Source organism: Corvus kubaryi, unplaced genomic scaffold, assembly GCF_017639235.1.
Source record: "Corvus kubaryi isolate FWS band 111438036 unplaced genomic scaffold, C.kubaryi_AGA036_p1.0 split3-73, whole genome shotgun sequence".
Taxonomy (NCBI): domain Eukaryota; kingdom Metazoa; phylum Chordata; class Aves; order Passeriformes; family Corvidae; genus Corvus; species Corvus kubaryi.
Genome location: NW_024582091.1, coordinates 17,044,430 through 17,067,170, shown reverse-complemented (window position 1 = coordinate 17,067,170; position 22,741 = coordinate 17,044,430). Strand labels below are relative to the sequence as shown.

At 43.0% G+C, this 22,741-nt stretch overlaps 1 protein-coding gene across 7 annotated transcripts in view; it reads left to right on the top strand.

Annotated features, from left to right (window-relative positions):
- Nucleotides 1-22,741, top strand: part of BACH2 (BTB domain and CNC homolog 2) — a 187,873-nt gene that overhangs the window by 87,595 nt on the left and 77,537 nt on the right. For 6 of the 7 annotated variants that reach the window (XM_042016346.1, XM_042016344.1, XM_042016342.1 and 3 more), the window contains one exon: nt 16,562-16,712. The gene's annotated coding sequence lies outside the window, so the exon portion shown is untranslated. Of the gene's footprint in view, nt 1-1,439; nt 1,583-16,561; nt 16,713-22,741 lie in introns of those variants that run through there. The other variant, XM_042016349.1, reaches the window with a different exon arrangement.

The following is a 22,741-nucleotide window of genomic DNA, read 5'->3' as shown; positions in this document are numbered from 1 at the left end:
GCCTTAGTCCCGCTGGCCACACTTTCAGCATGGGAAGCAGGCCCCTGGCTCCTCTGGGGGTGATGAGCACTTCTGGTCCTTTCTTGCAGGTCTCTGCAGCAGTTGTTCGCAGGAAGCCCCTCTGTCACTTGGCCCTTGGCTGATGCCACCATAGAGTTGCCCATCAACCCCTGAGGCAGTTTGAAGGGGAATGTTTTCTCTGTCACTGTTAGTGATGGATTTTCATCCAGTTTATATCATGATGTTTGCATTGCTCTGGCACCAGGAGCTAGAGTTGTGCATTCATTTAATTTACCCCAGGGCAGTTGCTACTGATTTGGTTCAAACCTGGTGTTGTAGTGTGCACACTACTGAGGCAATCACAGTTACACCAGTTCCTTGAAGGATTCACTATTCCAGTGTGGTTTTCTGCCTCATGTCCTTCCATTTCAACTGTATTAGTCTGTTTAATGATGCCAGAAGGCCACATATTTGCTCTCTGTGAAGCCTCAAACAGTAGATGCATGCTTTTAAATAGTTAAATAAACGTTAATTATGATTCACAAATAGTTTTTCCCCAACTATTAAGTAATATCAAACACTGAATTTTTCAGTCAGTAATTGTTTTTCCAGCTGCTGAGTGGGACCAACTATTCAATATTTTTACAGAGTTATTTTTGCAGCTGTTCGGCTGCTTTAAGCATGAAAGTCCTATGTTATTTTGTAGGGCTTGACAGCCTTGGATGCACAGTGGGACAAAAAGCCTGTGGTGGGAGTGGAATGATTACAATCTTCTGATGCACCTTGGTTAGCTGTGGATAGTTTGGGCTTCATCCAGATAAGCTGAAAATACCATATTGGGCACTTTCAAAAATCTGTGGTTTTGCAACATTTTCTCACAAAAATGTGAAATCTTTTTCTTTCCCACTGTTATTACACAGGTGGAAATTAGTTATTTTTTCCTTTTCAAGATCTTGAGACATTCTGTGAGGGATTCAGCCAGTGTGAATTATTTCATGAAATAGTGGTTTGATTCGTTGCACCTCCTTGCAAATAGTATAATACCAAAGAATTTTGTCTTGGAAGTGCATATTATGTGCCTTACACAGAAAGATCTTAAAACATTTTAAACTATCAATTAAACCACAGGTCATGATGATAGTGAAAGAGACATTGTTTTCACCCACTGTGGCAACTGCCCTGGCAGTGAGCACATGGCTCACATTTTCCCAGTGATTCATTAGCCAAGCCAGTAAAACATCTTATGCAGTCTGACCCTGTGGCTTACTGGTAGCTGTTCTTCAGATGATTGCTCACATTGACATGATGCATAGCAGCGTCAGAACACTCACTTTGGAACTGACCTTTTTTGTGCATCTCTTTTCTCTGGTTTTCCCACCAGGTCTGCTCTGCTGCCTCACAGCACTGCAGTTCGCATAAGCAGTTGCTGTAAGTCTGTGAAGCTAGGAGTAAGACATCTCCTTCTAAATATCACTGGTGTGTTTTGGTGAAGCCACAGGCAGCCACAGGGTGCACAAAGGACACAACACTGAGCACTAGGGAGAGGACAATGTTGGTAGGGCAGAAGACCAAACCGTCAAGGGTAAATTCTGTTTGATGTTCAGCTGTGTTGGTTTTTTAAGCCAAAACAGAAAAGAAGCAGGATAAAAAGCCTTCACAAAGCAGAAGTGTGAGTGTAATGAAACGTAGTGACTAGACAAATGAAAAAAAAAGAAAATGTTCATTATAAAACCCACCAAACTTCAATTTCAAAGCCCCATAAGAAGAGGTGGTCTGTCAGCCACCCAGCTTGGACTGGGCACCCAACTGGAACTCATGGTCTGGGTTCAGTTCCCTGCCTCAGTCACAGGTTTCCTGTGTGTTCTCAGGCAACCTCCTTCATTTGCCCCATGACTGACTTCCTCATTTGTGCAGTGGAGATTATCTTCCTCATGTTCATTGTGAGCACAAAGACTACTGATGCTGCTGAAGGACATGGATGTTGCGATGGGAAGAGCCACCCTGGAGACCAGAGCGAGAGAGGTGTGCTTCCTCACAGGGGATAGTCACCCATGCTGCTTGCATTTTTGTGTTAAGGAGTAAAGGAAATTATTTCTAGATCTCAAAAGGGTTGATTTTTTTTCTTTCCAAGTCTTTCAGGCCTATTTTTTTGTGGAGTTTGGCTGCCCCAGTGCAGCAGCAGGCATTTGGAATATTCCCTGTCTCTCACCTTTCTCTGCTCAGTCTGTCTGCTTATGGCTTTGAGTCACTCCTGTCTGCTCAATACGTGCACCTGGCACAACCCAATGGGATCAGAAACACAGCTTCTGTCGTCTCCCAACTTACGTGGAGATCTCCTAACACGTAAACACGGTTGTGTGTAAGAAAGAAACCAAAGAGTGCTTGAGGCTGGTTGGAGGGGCACCAAAAGTGACCCTAGCAGCTGAGGAAGGTGGTGCGAGGCAGTGGAATGCCACACTCATGGACTCCTGCCAAGGTGTGGCTGCTAAGGATGTCCACATAGCCCATCACCACCACTGGCCTTCAGCCCCTCTGCTCCTCCACTCAATCCCTAATAAGCAGAAATACTCATTTAAGGGATTTTTATATACTCTCACTTGGTGCTGATGCTAATTCTGAGTAAGGAATCAGAAATGACAAGTCACATGCCTTTTGATGTGCCCTTTTATCTCCTTTGGGTTGGGAGTTAAACCTCTAAGTGTGAGGACTTCTCAGTACAGGAAAAGCAATATCTCGTTCCTTCTGAGGCTGGTCAGCTCAGAGTCCTTTGCCATGAGGAAACAGGGACGGTTTGAGATGTAGTGCTGTTGACATTGGATGTCGCCTCTCTGCCTGCAGTGCTTGTCCCTTTCCCCAACAAACTGGGAATTCAGTCTGCTTACAGCTCTAAAGGATTAGTGCCTGAAAATGCAGCAGCTGCTTAGTTGTCCAGTGCTGTTTCAGCCCTTTGCCCAAGCTACAAATAATGAGTTATTGAGCTAATTTAGTTTTATAGAGAAGTGTTCTTCGTCTTGCAAATCAGGAAGGCTATTTAACACAGTGTAATTGGCTTCAGCTGTAAGATTCAATACACTTATCTAGGATTACAGTTCAATAAAATCTAATTGTGCTGAGAGCAACAGGAATTATAGAAACACCTGGGGATTGCTTTCTGCCTTTCCCATGAACAAGGTGAGCTGGATGTCTTCTGATCCTTATGGTTTGGGTTATGCTGTTCCTTGACCTGCCCACTGGCAGGCGCAGCTTGAGGTGGCACTGTTTGGCATGGGGAGGTGAAGCCAAGCAGGTGAAATGATGGGTGGCCTTCTTCAGTCAGCTCTGTGTGAGTGATGCTCTCATTTCTATGTGCCCAGCCTAAGGCAGGCTGGGGGAACGGGAAGTAAGCGATGTCTGGTTTCATTATGATGGTGATGATAATAGGATCCATGAGGTATGTGAGATTAAAAGCCCTATAACATTGCAGGCCAAGTCATTCACAGAGGACGAGGCCTGAAATCAGTTCAGTGCCTAAACATCCTTTTGTCTTGCCTCACCCGGTGTAGAAATAAATACAGGAAAACAAATATTTTTTCAGTATTTCCTGTCACTATTTACCAAGTAAGAAGCTGTGTAAAGCCAATTGCTACTGGGAAACATTTGCTGGCCATCGTGCGTTGGCTTTATGACGGTGTGCTGCAATTGTAGAGAGCCTTTTTGCCCAAGTATTCATTAATGAGGTTTTCATCAGCCACTGAACAAATGGGGAAGCATTAGATTTAATTTTTCACTTGCAGAGGTTCAGGGAAAAGCACTTTTAAGTGGGATGAGGACACTGGCACAGGTAGCGAGTAATTTGGGATGATGGCTGAGCAGGCGGTGTGGCAAGTGTCCTTGTGACAAACATGAGGTGCAAACTTTGTTGTTCTCTTGTAGAGAGACATCCCAAACAACAATCCTTGATCCAAACATAAGCTTGTGTCATTAGTGCTTACCTAACACCATGCTTACTTTCACTATTATTTCTTCCAGTTATTAATTATCCTGGTGCAAGCAGAAAAGGAAAAGTGTACTTTCAGACCGAAGTAACACATTTGGCCAGTTCCAGTACACTGACTTCATGAGCAATAAAATATGTAACATTGCTTGCTGCAGCACGTGCTGTACTAATCATTCTCTGTGCGACTGCCTACTTTTTACATCATTTTAAACAGATGCCAGGACTACAGGGAGTAATAAAACAAGATAATAATGGCAGAACAGGTAGGTTTTGTCATACAAGTTAAAAACAAAACAAAAAAACCCCACCTCCGAAAGCCATGTGAACTGTAGAAAGCAGCTCTTTTCACCTGACAATGTTAAGCTATAATTACTGAGTGCAGAGAACATCTTTTCTACAGGAACAAGTGGTGAGAATGGACCATGCAGGATGTCCCTGAAGCTGCTGCTGTCACATTTTGAGAGCAGAGAAGAGAGACTGATAAGAATTTTTTTTTTTTTTTCTGTTATGGAGTTGGCTTTGCTTGTGGCCTAATGATTGCTGGTTCTTACTACTTCTTTAGGTGATAGTTAACTGGGATGGTGATAATACTGATATTAAACTTCTGTTTTCAGGTAACAGGAAACTGAAGAAGAAATTCATGTCATATCTAAGTTTTCAGTTGGAGCTGAACTGTCAGGGAGAACTAGACAGACATTTGAAATAGTCTTTGCTGTTTTGGTTACCTTTATGAGGTGATAAACCCTGTTTCTCTATGTTTCCCACGCCTTTATTTTTTTCATTGGGACATTCAAGAGTTGGTGCAAAATTAACTAAGAAGCAAATGCAGGGGGCACTTCAAAATTTGTCCACTTTGCATGCATCAAAGTACTAATGTAAGCTTGTGCACATTACCTGCTGGTATGCAGCAGCAGACAGCAAATGGTTTGTTAGTGTTGGCAGTGCTCTCATGAAGCCAAATACAATTCTTACACTTGCTGGCTCAACAGTGAAAAGTGCTTTTAATTCCTACCCAGTTTTTTCTGCTTCCTCTGTCTTTATATTGCCACCCTCGTACCTTGGAATAATAAAATGAAACTTGGAAGAGTTTATGAAAGTCACAGTCAAAAACATGCGTTATCTTAGGTCAGGTAGATGAAACCAGTGCTAGCTAGGTCCAGTCTCTTCTCAAATCTGGCCAAAATAGTGTTTCACCTCACATTTTGGGAGTGTGGCAGTCCATTTCTCTCTAAAATAGCTGAAGCTGGTAAAAGTGTTTTTCAGAAAAATGCAAGATTCCCCAAGATGTTGCAAGGTTGATGATACTCCTTGGATTCTGTGCTGAGCAGGGCTAAATGCATATGATTTCTGGACATTATATCTAAACTACAGTTGAAATTCCATCTTGTTTAGTATTGTCATAGGATTGTTTCTGCAGTAATTTCTTATTTCAAAAAAATTGCATGCATGAAGATTTTTTTAAAGCAAGACTTTCAAGAACAGTTCCACTCCATTCAAAAGAGTACATACAGTATTTTGCAGATATGTCTTATACTAGTTTCATGTCCAGCTATCTGCCACAGTTAAGGAAAATAAAATCTAATGTCTTCTTCAGCCAGTAGATCATTTCCTTTTCCTCTTTTATGCCATTTGTTTTAGCTTTTCTCCTCCTGCACAGCTTTGGATTTTGTCTGTCTTCTTGTTTTAAAATCTGCTGTTGTATTACTCTCAGTACACAGTGCTTAGATGGGTCGTCCTCCACCTTCTCCAAAGTATACCAAGGTTCTCCTATCTCATGCCTTGTATTTAAGAATTAGTGGCATGATGTGTAATCCATGAGTTACTGATACAAGCTGAGAGTTGTGCCTCCAGCTGTGCTGGTGATGTACTCCAGCTGCTGGTGGGTGCTCAGTCTGCAGCACCAGGCTGGAGTTACTGCCAGATAAAATACAAAAATTGGGCATCATATCAGCAACACGGTTCCAGTGGAATGGTTTAGGTCTAAGGGTAAAAGTTAATACAGACATAGCCATTAATTTCTCACCCCTCCAGGGGTGTACTTCTAATTAAGACCATGCATACACTATTGAATGTTTCTAGTACTATCCCCTCAATCTATAAATTATTGGTCCATTTAATAGGGCTCTGCATACAGTCCCAGCTCAGACACCTGCCTGGTACCCACTGATCCTGGTCCCCCTGCCACAGTCATCTCCTCTTCATTTACTTGCTAATGGAATAGCCTGCTCTCTCTGTTATAATCTCACATTGTTTCTCGAATTGGCTTCTTTTTTCTTTCATTGTAATGACTTTGCTATTCCAGGGCAGATTCCCTGGCAGAAGACTTGCAGCATGGCAGTCTAACATCACCCTTATCCTGGTAGTAGCAACCACCCTATTTTGTGTCACCTTTTCTTCAGAAAACACCGCTAGAGGCAGTTGCAGCCTTACTTGATCTTTCCCTATGTAGAAGATGTGAAAATACTTAATGAATCATTTTGGGGAGGTGTGACCTGCGGGATGCAGATGCGTGGGAGCGTTTATTTGTTGAAAGCATCAGAAGGGGAATCACTCCGTTATCCGAGTACCCATGTCAAAAGGTGGGAAATCGGCATGCTCTGAAGTTTCACTTTACCTTGATTCTTCTCCTAGCTATCTCTTCCTGGAAGGTAGTTAATTTTGGAAAAGTGCACAAAGAGAGGAGAAAAGCAGCATGTAAATTCCCAGGATTTCCTTTGGGGGAGAGATCCTGCAGGGGAAGGAGGGAACTCTTTTAATAATCTTTGCAGCATTTAATCCCAAGAAAGCGCAATAAAATCAGTGCTTCCACTGAGAGTTGGTAGCAAATTTTTTCTGTAACAAGACCAGTTTTTAGTTTCTTTGTAGTACAGTCTGATTAAGACTGTATCAAGTTGACTGAGGAGAGCAAAATCTGGTTCTGACAGATGTTTCCCATGATCTGAAGAATACAAATACTCCTGCAAGGTGACAGACGGCTTGTTTACATAAGAATTTTTTTTTTTTTAATTAAAAAGAAGAAAAACCAACAAAAACACACAAACACAAAGCAACATTCAGATCAGTCATTCTGATCAAGGCAGTGTCAATTATTAGGCTGTAAAGGGAACTGATGACTCAACTTGGGCACAGCGCTGCGGCAATCTCCGATTTTCGGTTTCATAACAGGTTCTTTTCAGGAATGCTTTTCATTGATACCTGCTGTTTGAATGTGTCTCTGGGAGTGCATATCACTTTGTGATGGGGATGTGAGACACTGGTGTCAGCGTGCTCCGAGTGGCTGGGCAGAATTTGGGAGGCATTCCTGTACCTTGATGGGATGCCCAGTGGGAGAAGGGTCCTCTGACCCATCGCACTGTGCACTCGTACCTGCACATCACCGGTGTTGTTACCAAGGTAAACTTTATAGATAAGTTCACATCAGTAAAAAAAGCACTTTGATTCAGAAAGCGAAATGTTTTCATGAGATCCCATGCTTAGTAATTCCAGCGAGTGCGCTTGTTAAAGCAGGTGAGTCAGAAATGGAAATGCAAAGCATTTCTCTGAACAGTGGCCGGAAATTAGCTTTGAAAACTGAAACAAAGCCCCAACCACAGTTTTATCTATTTACCTAACAGTTTTAGACCTGTGAAAATCCCTTTGTCTTTAGGACACATTTCGATTCCTCTCTTGTAGTGCTGGTGCGATCCTTAGGCTGGATGATCTGCCATGTCAGGACTATCTTGGTGTGTCTTAATTTTTTGGTTTAAAGAATTGGGTGCCCTGTTAGTGTCTTCATTGCCTGTGGTGCTGCCATATTCTGTCATGGCTTGTGGTGGAAGTATAAGGCAGGATGGGATGTTGTAATATTTGAGTTAATGTAATACTGAGGAAGAAGACCAGGGGAATTGAGTGGAGTCACTCAGCTGCTTATTACCCAGTGCATAAGCTGTGTATATATATGTGGCACATGGGGCTATCTGACTGTTCTGGCACCAAAAACTCCTTGGTTTGGGGCTGGCTGCTCCCCAGCTTAGCATGGGGAGCTTCAGTGGTCACAAGCCCCTCTGTCAGGACATAGCCCTCTGTCTATAGGGAGAGGGCAGAAGGGGGTCATGAACATTTTCAAGTCAGTAGTGGTTGTCTTGCTGAGAAAAAACTTAAAAATCAGTGTATTGAGTGATAGATAGCAATATTCTTTTCCTCATCCTGCACCTTTCTTCTCTGCTGACATCTTGGTACCTCTTGCTTATCCTTGAGACTGAGTCTGGATGCTTTGGACTTGTCACCCAGCCTCAGACAGCGTAAGGACTGACTGCTTTCCTGGCAGCTGTAGTGTGGTCTGAGGCCCATCATTGTAAATCATGGTGGAGGAGGACAAAGTAATAGATGTGTTTAAGAGACTTGCAATTCCCACGGCAAGGCTGGTAAAGTAGAGCTCATTTCAAAGAGAAGGCGGTTTGGTGATTTTTTCTTAATTACTGTTTACCTAAATAAATAAATAATGCATATTCATGGCTTTAACTAGAGTAAGTCATGTTGAAATGTTTACCTCTCCCGAGGATAATTATTAAGGGCGGGGTGTGGGGTGCAGCAGTTAATAATAAAACATTTAGATGAGATTACAGAATGTTCTGATTGGAATAGTAAACATTATGCTAGAAATAAAAGCAAATAAACAAAGCTGTCTTGAATTTAAAAAAAATAAATACTATGCCATCTGAAGAAACATGCTGAACAGAAGCAGTTTGGGTATGTGAGGGACGTGCCCTTGGAGCTCTTCAGTATCACAGGGAGGCTTCTTCAGTATAAAAAGCCATCCCTGTGGAAGAAAGCCCCTCATTTCCAGTCTGGAAAAAGGATAACACAAATATTGGCATCCACACAGATTAGTGTAGCAGATATAACACCTATCTGCACCACTTTGAGGCTGGGGTCCATTGATTCTTAAACCACACAATGGAGAGTATTTCACCTTCTTACATCAGTAGTAAATAAAACCTTCATTTGCATTGTGAGCCTCCTCCCTCCTCATTTTGCACATTCCTTTGAATGAAATTCTTTGCTCGGCTGAGAGTTTGAAATTTGGACTCATCCTTTCATATCGTTTGGCTGTGGTTCCTTATCTGGTTAATCAGATCAAAGAGAGCCAGCGATGTGTTCAAAGATTCTTGTGACAGCTGTGTACCATTAGGTTGAATGATTAAAAAACCCCCATAATTGCAGTGCAGCGCAGTAGATACAGATTGGTCTTTCAGTTTAACATACGGTAGCAGGCGAACTGAGCCTTTGACAAAAGACCTGCTGCTTTAACCCCATGCAGACAAAGCTGGTCTTCCCCCAGCCCCACCTGCCCCCAGCTATTTTGGGCCAGCAGAGGAGTGTGGTTGAGCAATGGGTGTATCTGTCCTGTTGCACTAGGTTGGGGCTGAAAAAGAAAATAGAGGACAGGCAGAAAGCAGGTAGGGAGCACCAAGGTAGCCTGTGAGGACCAGTAGCCTCAAAGCTCCTTGTGCAGCTGGGGTGGGCTCTCTTTTCTTATCGAGCTGTGTCTTTGCAAGTTGTCTGGCCTCTCCGGGCCATTTCCTAGCTTGGGCATCTTTTGGGGATGAAGGCTTCCAGACCCCCTCATCTAGACCAAATTGGTCTCTTCTAAAGTAGCTTCCCAAGTGCTAGGATGCTTGCTGGCACCCAGCATACCCGGCGTGCTGCTGCCATGTGTCTCCTGGACTCCTTCTCATCTAGAAACCGAAAAGTGGCTTCTCTTAGACTGGAAGTGCAGTCTGACTATTAGATGTGGTGGAGTCCTCGCTTATGTCAGTCACTAGTGCAAGTCTCTTGCTGTCTCTGAAATACAGCAAAATGTCGAGGAACAAGCACTAGCGGATGGGCTGTCTTGCTCCCAGCACAGGTGGAGGGAATGTCCCGTTGACTTTGGTTCTTGTGAGGCATCTTCACAGCTGGTTCTTTCTGGCTGATAAATTACCTCCACCACGTTTTGTTACTCACTTCAATGGATAAACCTTTTTTCCTGACCCATCTGCCTGCTCTACAGGATCTGTGAATGGTGTCTGTATCCCAGAAGACGAGAGTGCTAATGGTGGCACAAGGTGTCCTGCTGGTCCATCTCCCCTGTAGCAGAGGGGTGTGGTTTTTTAAACATGGTGCATTTTTCCCCATCAAAAGAATATTTCTGGGCTACAGACAAGATTTCTGTGGAGCAGAAATATCCATTTCCATCTTCACCTCTTTTTCCTAAGGGTTTCTGGGAGTTTCAGCTGCACGCCTTCTGGCAAAGTCAGCGGCAGCAAGGCAGCCAGAGCCTCGTGTGGGTTTTTGCAGGTTGAGACCATGTTGCACACACAGAGTGTACAGCACAGTAAACCTGATATTAGCTCACAACTAATTATCTGTATAAAAATTCCCCTGCTCGCTGGTTTGCCGTTAGAGGCTCACTGGTAAGATTTATGACTGGCTAAAATGAAGTACCATTTCCTTTTTCTCAACATTACTGTGCGTGGCCTCTCTGGCTTTTCTTGTTAAACAGGCCTGAGTTCACCCAAGAGGGAACATATTTTTGAAGCTCTTTCCCATCACCATTCTGCCTTTCTCTTTTTGTATTTTTAACAACCACTGAAGGTTACCCACAAAACAATTTCGGGTCTTTTGACTTTCCCCTGGAGAAAGGGGTGGAGACAGAGAAGCTAAGAGGCAGCTCCTTCATGGGAGATGCAGCACTTGCCCACTTTCAGCCCTATCAGTTTTCACAGGCTTAGGGTAGGTGTGTACCTCCATCAACATGGATGTACACATCTACCTCTTCATAGTTTGGTGAGCAACTGTTGCATCCAGAATTTATACGACCTAAAGGATATTTTCCTCACTTCATGCTGTAACGTGGGGGACCAGCTGTACAGCTGGAGCAAGACTGTTTCTCCTGCCCTTATGTTGCACACGTATATCCTCATTCCACGGGCTGATGAAAACAAGACCACTGACTGAACTTTCTGAACTTCCAAATGTGCAACTGACTTCATCCTAAATCACCTTAAAATTAGTTTGTGTAACATTGTAAGACAGTTGGGGTTTTTTTCTGAGTACAGAGGAAAAAAAAGGGAGCAATGTTGAGCTGCTGCCATCTCTTCCCAGTTGCAGTTAGACGTAGTTATTTTTGTATTAGAGCTTGGAGGAAAACCGGTAGAGATGCCAGATAAACCTTCCCAAAACAAACATTTGTGTTAATACTTAAATATTGTTCATCTTTTGCAGCATTTACTTATCTCTTTCCCACATGCTGAACCTTATGGGCAGTTTTTGTGGTTGACTGTGGCCTGTTCTTTCGTTCTGGATGTTAACTGGTTTCTCAATTTGCAGTTTTTAAAAGAATTTAGCAGTAAAAGTCTAACTGTGATAATCATTCAACACGGGAACATCTTTTTTGCATGGCAAGTGTGTGTTTTTGTGGGTCATGTGTGTTGGGTCAGGAGTCCTGGAGCATTAACCCAGTGAGCGGTGTCATTTCATGATGACCTGGGAAGCATCCTTGTCCAAGAGAACCAGCGCTGGCTAGTCAGGTATCATCTTCCAACATGCCAGACTAAGGGACAGCAGTTTCATCCTCATCACTGCACCATCTCATTTTCTCCTGTTTGCATGTGTGTTAACCATAATTTCCAGCCCTTAAGGGGAAATAAGGTAGGTATCTGAATTTTCATCAGATCTGACACAAAGTATTAGTCTGCGGCTTTTGCTGTTGGCTTTACTGCATAGGACATAAATATTCAACTCGTGTCATAAGGTTACTGGGGAGGGTTTTTTTCTCACAGAATGTATTAACTTTCCTTTCACACCTAGCCATTCTTTCATGAGTCATAACCCCAAGATAAAATATTTTCGGTGGTGGCTTTAAGTCATGTATATTCCAATGAGAAAATCATTCAGGATTTACATAAAAAGATTCATAAGTTCCTGTGGCAATACTCTTGAACTACAGCCTTATGCCTCTCCTAGTCCTGCCTGGTTGGTGTGTCACAGACCTAACTGCAACCAGAGGACAAAGAGGGGTGGAAAATTCTCCCTGTGCACATTCCCCAGCTACTCTGAAGGTTTTCTGTTTAAGCCTGATTGGTTTTGTTAAGTGTAGCTGGTAAAAATCCAGTTTGCAGACTCCAGAGCATTCCCCTGGCCAGCGCAGGGCAGCAGCAGCTGCCTTCTCCTGCAGCCAGCCAGCCAGCCATGGTTGTCTTTATGGTTCTCCTGGTGACTTCAGTCATAGTTTCTAGCCAGAGTGGTTCCTCACATAGTTTTGCCATTTTCCCACATCTGTGGGAACAGCTCAATCTCATCTCCTCTGACTGTTGACACAGCTCACCCAGATAGGGATGCACTGCAGAGCTGGTTATCGCAGCCCTGGGATGGGTGAGTACCTCCCTGTTTCTGGTCCACACCTCCTTGGTTGTGTTGGTTTTCTGCATCCCACCTCTGGGCACTGGGGAAGAAGCTGCTGTGTCCTTCTGACTCCTGTTTTGGCTGCCCCTGGTTAAACAGTGCGTGTGGGAAGAAGCAGGAGTGATGGATGAGCATGTTCTTTCCCTTCGGAAGAACTACGCAGGTTATTATGAGGAAATTAAATGCACTGAGGGTGAAGCAGACCATGTGTCTTTTGTGACATAGGTATCGATATCATCTTGGGTTTAATTTACAGATTTCAGGGATAGATCATGCACTAGATGTCAGGAACACTGCAAATGCCTTCCCAGCCTCAGGCGACCCTTCAAGCTACAAATGTTCCAATGAAGCTATTTCAACCAGAAAGAAATTACACACAAAACGTAAACAAAACACATTTGCTAATCTCTGATGGTATTGCATATGACAAAGAGGGATCCTTGACTTCACTGGGATCAATTTCTGCACGTATTTGTGTAAGTAGCATCATTGCACTCTACCAAGTGAGGCACTGCTTCAGAAAACACCATCTCTGTTTGCACACCTGTGCTCACCTCTCCTGGCTCGCAGGTGCACAGAGTTCCTTAAATATTTTTTCTCCTGTCCACATCTGAGAGAAGTTCACCAACTTGTCACCTTGTGTGGCTCCTTTTACTTAGCCCTCATTTTACCCACCCATGCTGAACATCAGGGTAAACCACCCACTATGTATTTGTCACACTTGTGTATTTGTTGTTCACCTCCGTCAGGGCCCACCCAGCATCTCCAGTTTTCTTGAGCACAGCTACACGATTTTCAGTCTGAAACATCTTTCATGATAACTGGAGTAATACCCAGGTACATTCATCATGCCCTTCTCAATTCACCTTTCTTGTTTTGTTCGTTGCAAACAGAAGAACTTGCCAATTTTCCTCCTCTTAAGCATTAAAGTTCTATTAAAAACAAAACCTCTCCTTTGAATGCTCTCTCTGTACAACAGAAATCCAAACTGGAAGGTGTTTTATTGAAGCAAATGGTTTTTCAACTTCATGCATTCTTCTGCCAGTTAGGGTGTCTGGTGTGTCTTCCTTTACACTTGCATTCCTCAGTGCTAATTTCAGCTGCCAGGCGGTACTGGAAGCCATCAGAAAGGGGGAGAAAAAAGTTAACCTGGTTCAAAAATGTACAAGAGGTTGTGAAACAATATAAGTTTTAAAAAAATCAAACCAGATTTGCAAAGTGCAGTTTGAAGTATTGTTATTTTTCTAGATTTCTTTGCAATCTGTTAAGGGGGATGCTTTTTTTTAGAATAAATATAAGGTTTTCTTGCAACCTCCAAGACTCCAGGAGCTGGGTCTTCAAGCTGGTGTAGGACAGTGATTTTATGGCCTCCCATGACCCTATAACTGATGTCCCGCATGTGCAGGTCTGTGCTGAGAGCTGAGACCTTGATGTGAGCAAGCCTTGGAGCAGAGAGTGCATCTTCCCCTGCCTAAGATCCAGCTCTTCCCGATCCTGTAAACCTGGCTGATCAGCATGTTAAAGTGCTGAAATTTCTCTTCAGTAGGTGCACTGCTGGCTCTTCATATGAACTCAATTTTTATGTATTCCTGTAAGTTTGCAGCTGTAGTAACAGTTTTGCCTTTAATAATTTGCCTGTTTTAGGGAAAGTCATTTGTCAAATGGAAAGCATGAAGAAGCCCTTGGGCTGAGCGTGGACAGGGGTTAGGTTTCATTCTACCCTAAGCTGACCCCTGGGTAGAGAGATTCCTGCTTTAGTCTTTCAGATCATGTGTAAAACCTGATGCTGGCTGGATCATCCCACATAGGGCAAGAATATCTGGGGGACATGGGGAGAGGTATGGAGTGAGACATTTGCAGAAGGGAATGAAATGTTTGGGATGCAGCCTCATGCTTTCTACAGCAGTGAACATCAATCAGACCTTCTCAGAAAAGCTTCAGTGGTGCTGAAAATCTTCTTTTCCCTCCCCCGCCCCTTTTTTTTTTCTTATTTCTCTATTCGCAACTTCTGTTTCTTCTCTTTTTCTTCTGATACATTGTGGCAAGTGCAATTTTTGCTCAGGAAACTAACTTATCCTTGAAAACACAGAGCCTTGCCTGGTTTTAGTCCTTTGGCCATTGAGTAAGCAACAGTTATTTTTGTTCTCCCAGTGATTTATGACAGAACAGATTTAGAGTTTATATTTTCAGGTTTATGGGCAATTTAGATAATGTATATTTGGGACCCTAAATATTTGGTACTCTTACAGTCTGTCAATTAATGTTATGCCCAATTGGAGAAAACTGTATAAACTGAAGAGACACAAGCATTGTGTTCCTAGCATAGCCTCATGATTCTTTTCAAGTACCAAATTAGGTAATCCTTAAAGGTAGCAAGAGTTTGAGCTTCTGTTGGTAAACCATCTAGGAGGGTGCCATCCAGAGGGAATAACCTACTTTTCTTAAGTGAACCAATTCTCTGCAAAACTTGGAGTAAAATGCAGTAGGATCAGTGCTCAGAAAATATTGAACTTTTTTTACCAGCACAGCATACTTAGAAAAATAACCACCAAATCTCTCTTCTTTTCACTGCATTTTATTATTCTTTTCATTTTTTACAGAGTCATAAAAAGTCATTGGTCACAAATAGACATAGCAGACATCTCTTGGGAAACCAGATCTTTTTACTGAAGAGTTAATTTTGCAAGTTTGTAAAAAATAAGAGGCGTTTTTAAAAAATCTAAACTTCAGGGGTTTATTTTCCTCTTTCTCACCTCCCCCTTTATCTAGCTTTAGTGTGTGGTAATTCTGCAGACACAGCCTTTGCAGTGATCCTGTGAAGATAGATACATGCCACTACTTGTACTGTTGCTGTCCCCTTCTGTTCAAAAGAAAACCATCTTCCTTTCCGCTCCCAGTTGCCAACTTTACTCAAGTAAATAGTAGTTAAGCATTCCAACGTTTTTTTCCAGGAACACAGTAAAGTGTTGGGCGCTGGCAACCTGAAAACCTCGACTTGAGAACCTCTGTAGCTTGAAGCTAATTACTTCTCCTTCCACAAGTATTTTCTCCTCATCCACTTCAGAGTGTGACCACTTCCTTGGTAGATGGGGGAAGCCTTTTCCGGAGTCTGGGATTGGGCCTGTGTGCACTGTGGGATCTGGGCTGTGTGGCGATGCTGGGATTTGGGTGCTGGGGGTTTCATCTCACCTCCTCCAGCCCCCTGGCCCCAGCCCTGCTCTCACCAGCTTTCCCCATCCTGGAGTGCCTCCCCTCCAGGGACTGAGCCCCTTGCACAGACGTGACAGCACAAAGAATTTCCTGTGGGCAGCTGAACATTTTATTGTCTCTCCAGTTTTCTTTTGGCATGGACTGGCATGACAGGTAGCTTTGCTTTAGGGTGGCTGCAGGATTATGGCACACACCACGTCAACCAGGGATACCAAACTACGCTGACGGTGGTTCTTCTCTGAAGCTCCCCAGAGAAAAGGAGAAACAAAGGAACAAATTTTGTGTTCCCAACTTTAATTCCTTGATAAAATCAGTGCAAAGCTTTGACAAAATCCAGTATTAATTATTATTTAAATCTCACTAGATAAATTTGCTGGTTTTGTTGGAACTCCTTTCTGGTGTGGTGTGCAGTTTCATAGAATCACAGGGTGGTTTAGGTTGAGCTTTAAAGCTAATCTGGTTCCAACCCATCTGCTGTGGGCAGGGACAGCTGTCACTAGACCAGGTTGCTCAAAGGCCCATCCAACATTGACCTAGAACACTTCCAGGGATGGAGCATCCACAGTTTCTCTGTGCAACCTGCTCCAGTGCCTCACCACCATCACAGTAAAGAATTCCTTAGTATGTATGCATAAGGATGCACCTATCTGTGGTATGATCTGGTAAAATAATCACAGAAGTGTTAGTTTATCTGCTCAACAGTTCTCAGAGGCCTCATACTATACAAATGCAAGGAAAGCATGGTCTTTGTTGGAAGGTATCTACAGCTTAAAGCTTGGAGGAAGTGTGAAATGGGCATAAAGTAATTGTCATGTTTGGCATAAAGACCATCTATATTTAATAAAAAAGACACCCCAATTTTTTTTAGAATTCAAAGGAATAAACAAAGAGCTGTTTGTGAAGATTCAGTGCTTCATTTTTTTTTTAACTCTTGCCTTTATTTTGTTTTAGGTTGCTACAACTGAGTTGCCTGAGCACTGCCCTACAGAATTTTGGAGGGTCACTTCTTAATGGATTGCTGCAGCCTCTTAATTTCTCCATTGATCCTGTACCCTGCATCGTGAGAACATTTTAGCCAGCACAGAACCTAGAAAAGTTACATGTAAGTTATTATTCCAATTCCTTTCTATTTAAAGAAAAAACGAAAGGAAAAAAAGAAGAAAAAAGATCTTGGGGAGGCAAGGTGGAGGCAGTAAATATCACACTTTAGAAAAACACTGTAAAAGCTGTAATTCAACTGCAAGCATTAGGTGGTGAATAAATTGTTATTGAAGTAGTTACTTGCTTTTTTAACCTAAATAGTGATTGTCATTTTGACGGCTTTCCTAAGTGTTCTGCTACTACAGTAAACCATAGCGAGAAGTATTTAAAATATCTCTGTTCGCCCCACTGCTCCAACTGCGCTTTGTTTTCCTCGGCACCTGGCTACGTGCGTGTACGCTTACCTTGGTGTGCTCTGCCAAAGCTGCACGTGCTCCGTGCGAGCTTGGAGGCCATCACCTGCCCAACAAGACTGCAGGCACCCTTCTATTTCTCACATGATGAAATCCACATCCTTCTCCTTTCGGGTTCCTGGACTATTTCCCTTGGAGGAGCCCTGGTGCTGCTTTGTCCTTCAGCCTGCTGCCCCAAAAGGCTCTGTAAGCATCAGCAGGATCTTCATGGCTACCTCCAGCTCCTTCCAGGTGGAATTAAGTGCTCCACCTGACTGTGGGAGGGTAAAAAAAGCTGTGCACTCATCTACTAGGGGCAGATTGAGGGGACCCCTTCCTGTCTTCTCAACCTGGGTAGTAGTTCCCAGTGCTTGTAGTGCTTTGATTTTTCTCCCAAGAGGGGGAGCAGCTTATGGTGCTGTGCATGTATTTCATCCCTAATCTCGTGATGGCTGAGTCTTCCTGTGAAACATTCCGTAGCACAGCCTGACATAGAATCAGCGGGGAGAAGCTTGTTTAACCCTTTGCAGTTTGTCAGCATTCTAACCCTAATTCTGTGTTCTGAGATAGGAGAAGCTTCTGGACCATTGTAAGGATGGCATGGATGTGATGGCCCGTGCTCTACGGAGGACGGGACACCCCAGAGATGACGCGTTTGGGAAAAGGCTAGAGCACAACCTAATTTCATTAATTTTTAAAACAAAACCAAATATTTTTGTGGTTTAGAGGTTTTTATCTTTGAGATGGTGGTATAGAGCAGCTTGGCAAAAGGAGATAATACAAAATTGTGGTTCAGAGTGTGGCACTGTGCATGTTACTGCCTGTATTTGTTCACTGCAGTGACAAATGCATATGGTGCAGTTTAATCAGAACAGGTCAGTGAAGCAGCACTCCTTACTGGTCAGTTTTTCTTGAATGCCTACTAACAGCATTTTTAATCTTAGAAACTGATCTGTAATACTACTTCTAAAAAAGTATGAGTGTTTTGGAACCAAAGCTTTTACATTAGAAATATACCTTTTTTTGAAGTACTTTATTTGCTTGTGTGACACTAGAAGATTTATTTAAAGCAAGAAAAGTCTATTGCAAATGGAGGACAGTGTTCTTTAATGCATATGGAAATTCAGTTTTTAAAGAGAGGAAATTTTTTTTTCTGGTGTGATGAGTATCAGAAAAAACAATGGTGAAGCCGTATGCAGTGGAGACAGTCTGGGTAGTAACAGAATTCACTGTCAAAGAGGCCTTACAGGGTGTGAGTTTGATTTCATTTTCCAAAAAAAAAGGGAGAGTGTTGCCATTTCCTTTAGGGTTTGGCATTATCTGGTGCAGTTATTAATCAAATCCCCTTTAGCAGGAATCGTCTGACTACAGGAAAATTTTGGATCTGGCTTGAAATTTGTTTTTAGTGCTTGTCTTGAGGGAAGAAGACTTGATATGAGTTGTAACAGCTAGGCAGGCAGAAAAAGCTTGTTTTTCATTAGTCCTACTTAGCACTACTCCCATGAGGTTTGGAAGGCTTATTCACAATTTTTTGCAGGGTTTTCTCATGATCTTTGAAAAGCTTATCATTAGGCATCTTGCAAATTCACTATTAAAAACACTTCCTGAAGAACTAACTTCAAAAATATCATCCTTGTTGAGGGACTTGAAAAAGCAGACAGAAATGGGAGAAAAAGCCTCTCTCATTCCAAGAAGTGAATAGGAAGTTTTGTCTTGCTTCTTGTTGTGCTACGTATGATCACGTCTCCTTTTCAAGGAACAAAATCAAGTCTGAGGACCAAATGAACTTGAAAACCAGTGTGAGGCTATAGGAGCCATCATCAAATATGTGCTTTTCCATTTTTTTCTTTCTTCTTTCTCTTGTAACTGTGGTTATGTGCTTGAGCTATGCATCATTTTTAAAACATGGTGTGTACTCTAGCTCCTAGAAAACCCATGCACCACCTCACAGGCTGTTGGCTGGGGTTGCACCCGCCGTGTGTGCAGATCCACGCCGGCACAGGTAGACATGAGGGCAAGCTGCTCGTTGCCTATTTGATTTCTCAGTGTTTCCCACTGTCTGTCTATTTTTGATGACAGACTGCTTGTAACAATTACCTTGTTATAGCAATTTCCATAGAAAGAAGCAGACTTTCACTTGTTAATTAGCCCTGCTGGAAAGAGCAGTTGCACAGGGTTGACCCAGCTGCAACAACTGCGTTCTTGTTGCTTTTCCCAGGGTACAGTGGGATAAGCAAGTATGCCTTCCCCCCCGTGCATTTGTTATTTCATTTTTATAATACTACTTGGATGCTGATTGATAAAATTTCCATAAAAATACTGATATGTGAGTTCAGAGCAGAAAGTCCCTTGCTCATTCTGATGAAGCATATTGCAAAACCCTGTTATGGTGCATGTGCCAGGATAGTAAAAAAAAACCCCATTTCTCTAGGTTCTCAGGGAATTAATCCTGGCTAGGTTAGACTGAGTGTACTGTAGTGTGGGAATACAGCAGCTGGGGAGAAGCTATGCTCTCTGCTGAGAGGCTCTCTCCGTTTGTTATCCCAAACAATCATGAATGACAGAGAATGTACGGAGCTGTGCCTTGGAGCAGCTCCTGGGGCAGGGCTGCTGGCATCCTAGAGGAGGCAGGTGACTATTCCTAGCAGTGTCCATACTCTGCTCACATTTCCTGCTTTGTTTTAGCCCTGTGTGTTTTCCTCTAAAAGCAGCAAAAATAACATCCCAATTAATGTCTTTCTGCATCTCATAAAAAGACCAGATTTGTACTGCTTATCAAATGCCTATAAGTGCTTTATACAGGATGAAAAAATAAGTCAACCCAAAAGTCAGAAACTTCTGTACAAAAATTTCATATTTGCTAGGTATGAGTTCTTCGGAGTATTAAAAAAAATTTTAGAAAGATTTCTTGAAATCGGTCCTATGGCCACCTCTAGGCAGATGTAAATAATGTAAAATTTTAAATATGCAGATATTGATGGTTAAATGTCTGTCACCTGCCTACCACCACAGCCTGGGAAAAATGTATCTTTTTTAAAATCTGCACTTAAAGGTCAGATAACTTGACAGAATTCAGAAGGAAATCAGATTTCTGAAGACAAAATTGTATCACTTTGGACATTGACTTATCAAACACTCCTAACTATCAGTACCAAACCCTCTTCCCAAGTGCCAGGACCAATGAGGACATTGGTAGGTTTATCTTACTGGATGAGAGATGTGGCCATGTCTGCATTTCATGATTTCTCTGGTACATTTTCCTGTTGGAGTGCTGTTCTCAACAGGGGCAAAGACACTTTGTTACCTATTTTATGGTACTGGCGTATCAGGACTCTGTACCTCATGCCACCAGAGGGTGTGGAGTGTCTTCCACCTCGGGGACCTTTACAGCCTCCCATGGCATCCTTTCCATTGACCACTGCCAGCAGCACTGTGTCAGTCCCTCAATGTGATCAGGGGCTTCTCAGCATCATCAGTGCCTCTGTACCTCAACCAGGCTGAGTGGCCGGGGACAGCTTTTGATACAAGTACATCTGATGACTAAATATAATTTTATTTATATGTGCAGATGTGTGTATATATATAAAAATGAAACTTAAATATTTATAAAACTTATATATATATGCATGTGTATGTTTTCTAAAATAAAATATGTATCTGGACAAATGTATGGTCTGAAAAGCGCTGGTGTGGCTTCAGGCAGGGCACATGTGTGCGGGTGGTGAGCCAGTGTCCCTTCCTGGAGGTTTCTGACCAAGACCCCGGTGTTGGAGGCATCCCCACCCAGGCACACGCGATGACCACAGGCTGTGTGGCCAGGAAGAGCACTCTGCTCATGTTTAGCTGGTAACAGCAGCGAAGGACAGCGGTGTTTGTTGCAGTGTAGCGTGCCACATGAACTCGAATTACTGTGACGCCTCTCGGCCTGTTGCCATTGGCCGAAGGTTTGTTTGTTTGTCACCCCAGCGGTGCCACGGGCTGCGTGGGCGCGCGGCGTCATTGATCTGTTTACTCGGCGTTTCCCATGTGGCCGCCGTGTTGTGGCGAGAACTTTTATTTTTCGCCGTGGCAGGTGACAGCGCGGGTGTGTGTGTGTGTGCCAGCCCCAGGGACTGAGTCACAGCCCTCCCTCTGCCCAGGGCCAGTGGCGCTTCCCCTTTCCCGGTGGGGTGAGATGCCAGCCTGTCTCCACAGGACATCTTACCAGCCTGCACATTGCTTTATTTTTTTTTTCCACAGAAAAGCCTGAGAGATGGTGACAGCAAGACCAACTTTCTCTGTAACCAGTGAAAAGTAAAATCCATCTCACCACATCAGTTTTGTTTTCACTGCTGGCTCAACCTCTCCTCTCCCTCTGGCAGAGCTCTGCACAGTCATTCAGTGCCCGGCTTGGGGGTGGTGTGGTTGTTAGCTCAGTGGTGTATGACCCATTTATTTTCATAATACTTAGATATCCGCGCTTCTGCGGCGTTCAGCACACAGGTCCTGCGACCTAAATCCTTGGCAGGAAAGCACACACCTGATTTCAGCAGCGTGCGTGGAGAGCAGCCGGCTCTGCCTTTGCCTTGTCAGGAGCTGCAGGAAGGTGACGCGCTTTTGGGTCTAGCGGGCAATTGATAAGCAAGGGCAGGTAAAGGTACATTTTTCTGGAGCCAGCACTTGGTCTTCGATCATTTAGTTAAATATTGATTGCTAGCTGGTAGGACATGTTTCCTGTTATGATTTACAAAGAGTTGAGATGTAAAAGCGTTGTATTGGATCGTTTTCTTGCTATAATAACCCGCACATTCAGTGACAGCAAGATGATTAATGGCATGAGATTGTTCACTCTCATCATCTCCAGACTTGGCATCACCCTCCTGTTGGGTCTGGTCTTGAGACGGACCTTTTTTCCTTTATTTCTCTTTTACTCAGTCAGTTGAATTAGTTTTCTGCGGGTTTTCAAATGATAATTAGGTTCACGCTTGTGTTACTTTCTGTAAATTGAAAGAATCAGGCATAGGACATACAGGAGAGCAAACTGGCATCATAGTAGACCTGAGAGTTTTAGGTATAAAATTAAAGAGTAATTTGCAAAGTGACTTGAAATAAAGTGGATTTAAACACAATGAAATCATCCTTGACAGCAATTTGTTTGAAGTTCTTCTACTGTTATGAGTGTAAAGGGATTTTTTTTTTAATTGCCAGTTTCTGGGTAGAGTATTCAGCATAATTTCTCACAGGTAAGTGAAGCATTAACTCCTTGTACCTCAGTAGTTTGGGCAGCAGGGGAAGAAACTGAGAGTTAGGGGGAAGCACCTTCTCTACTTCATAATTTGAAAATCAGTCAGTGGTCAGCTAACTTAGAGAAGGACTTTACCAGGCATGCTGGTACTGGGAAAAATGTATGAAAATCCAGCAGAGTCCTGGACAGTAGATACGCACAGTATGTGAAAATTGTCTTCAAAGTTTAACAGAATATAATGGCCCACTAGATATAAACTGGAAAAAAAGTTAACAGCAACTAGCTAGTTTACGTCCCTTGTTAAGATGAGCCATGAGTTTTGGGGCTTTTGCATTTATATACTTTTGCTGTAGGTGTTGGAAGTGTGGGTGGCCACGAAAAAGCAGTGGTTACAATAAGATTTTCCATTTATTGCCCTTTGTGTACAACTAAAAATAAGATTCAAATGCTTCAGCATTTGTAGAGCAAGCATAA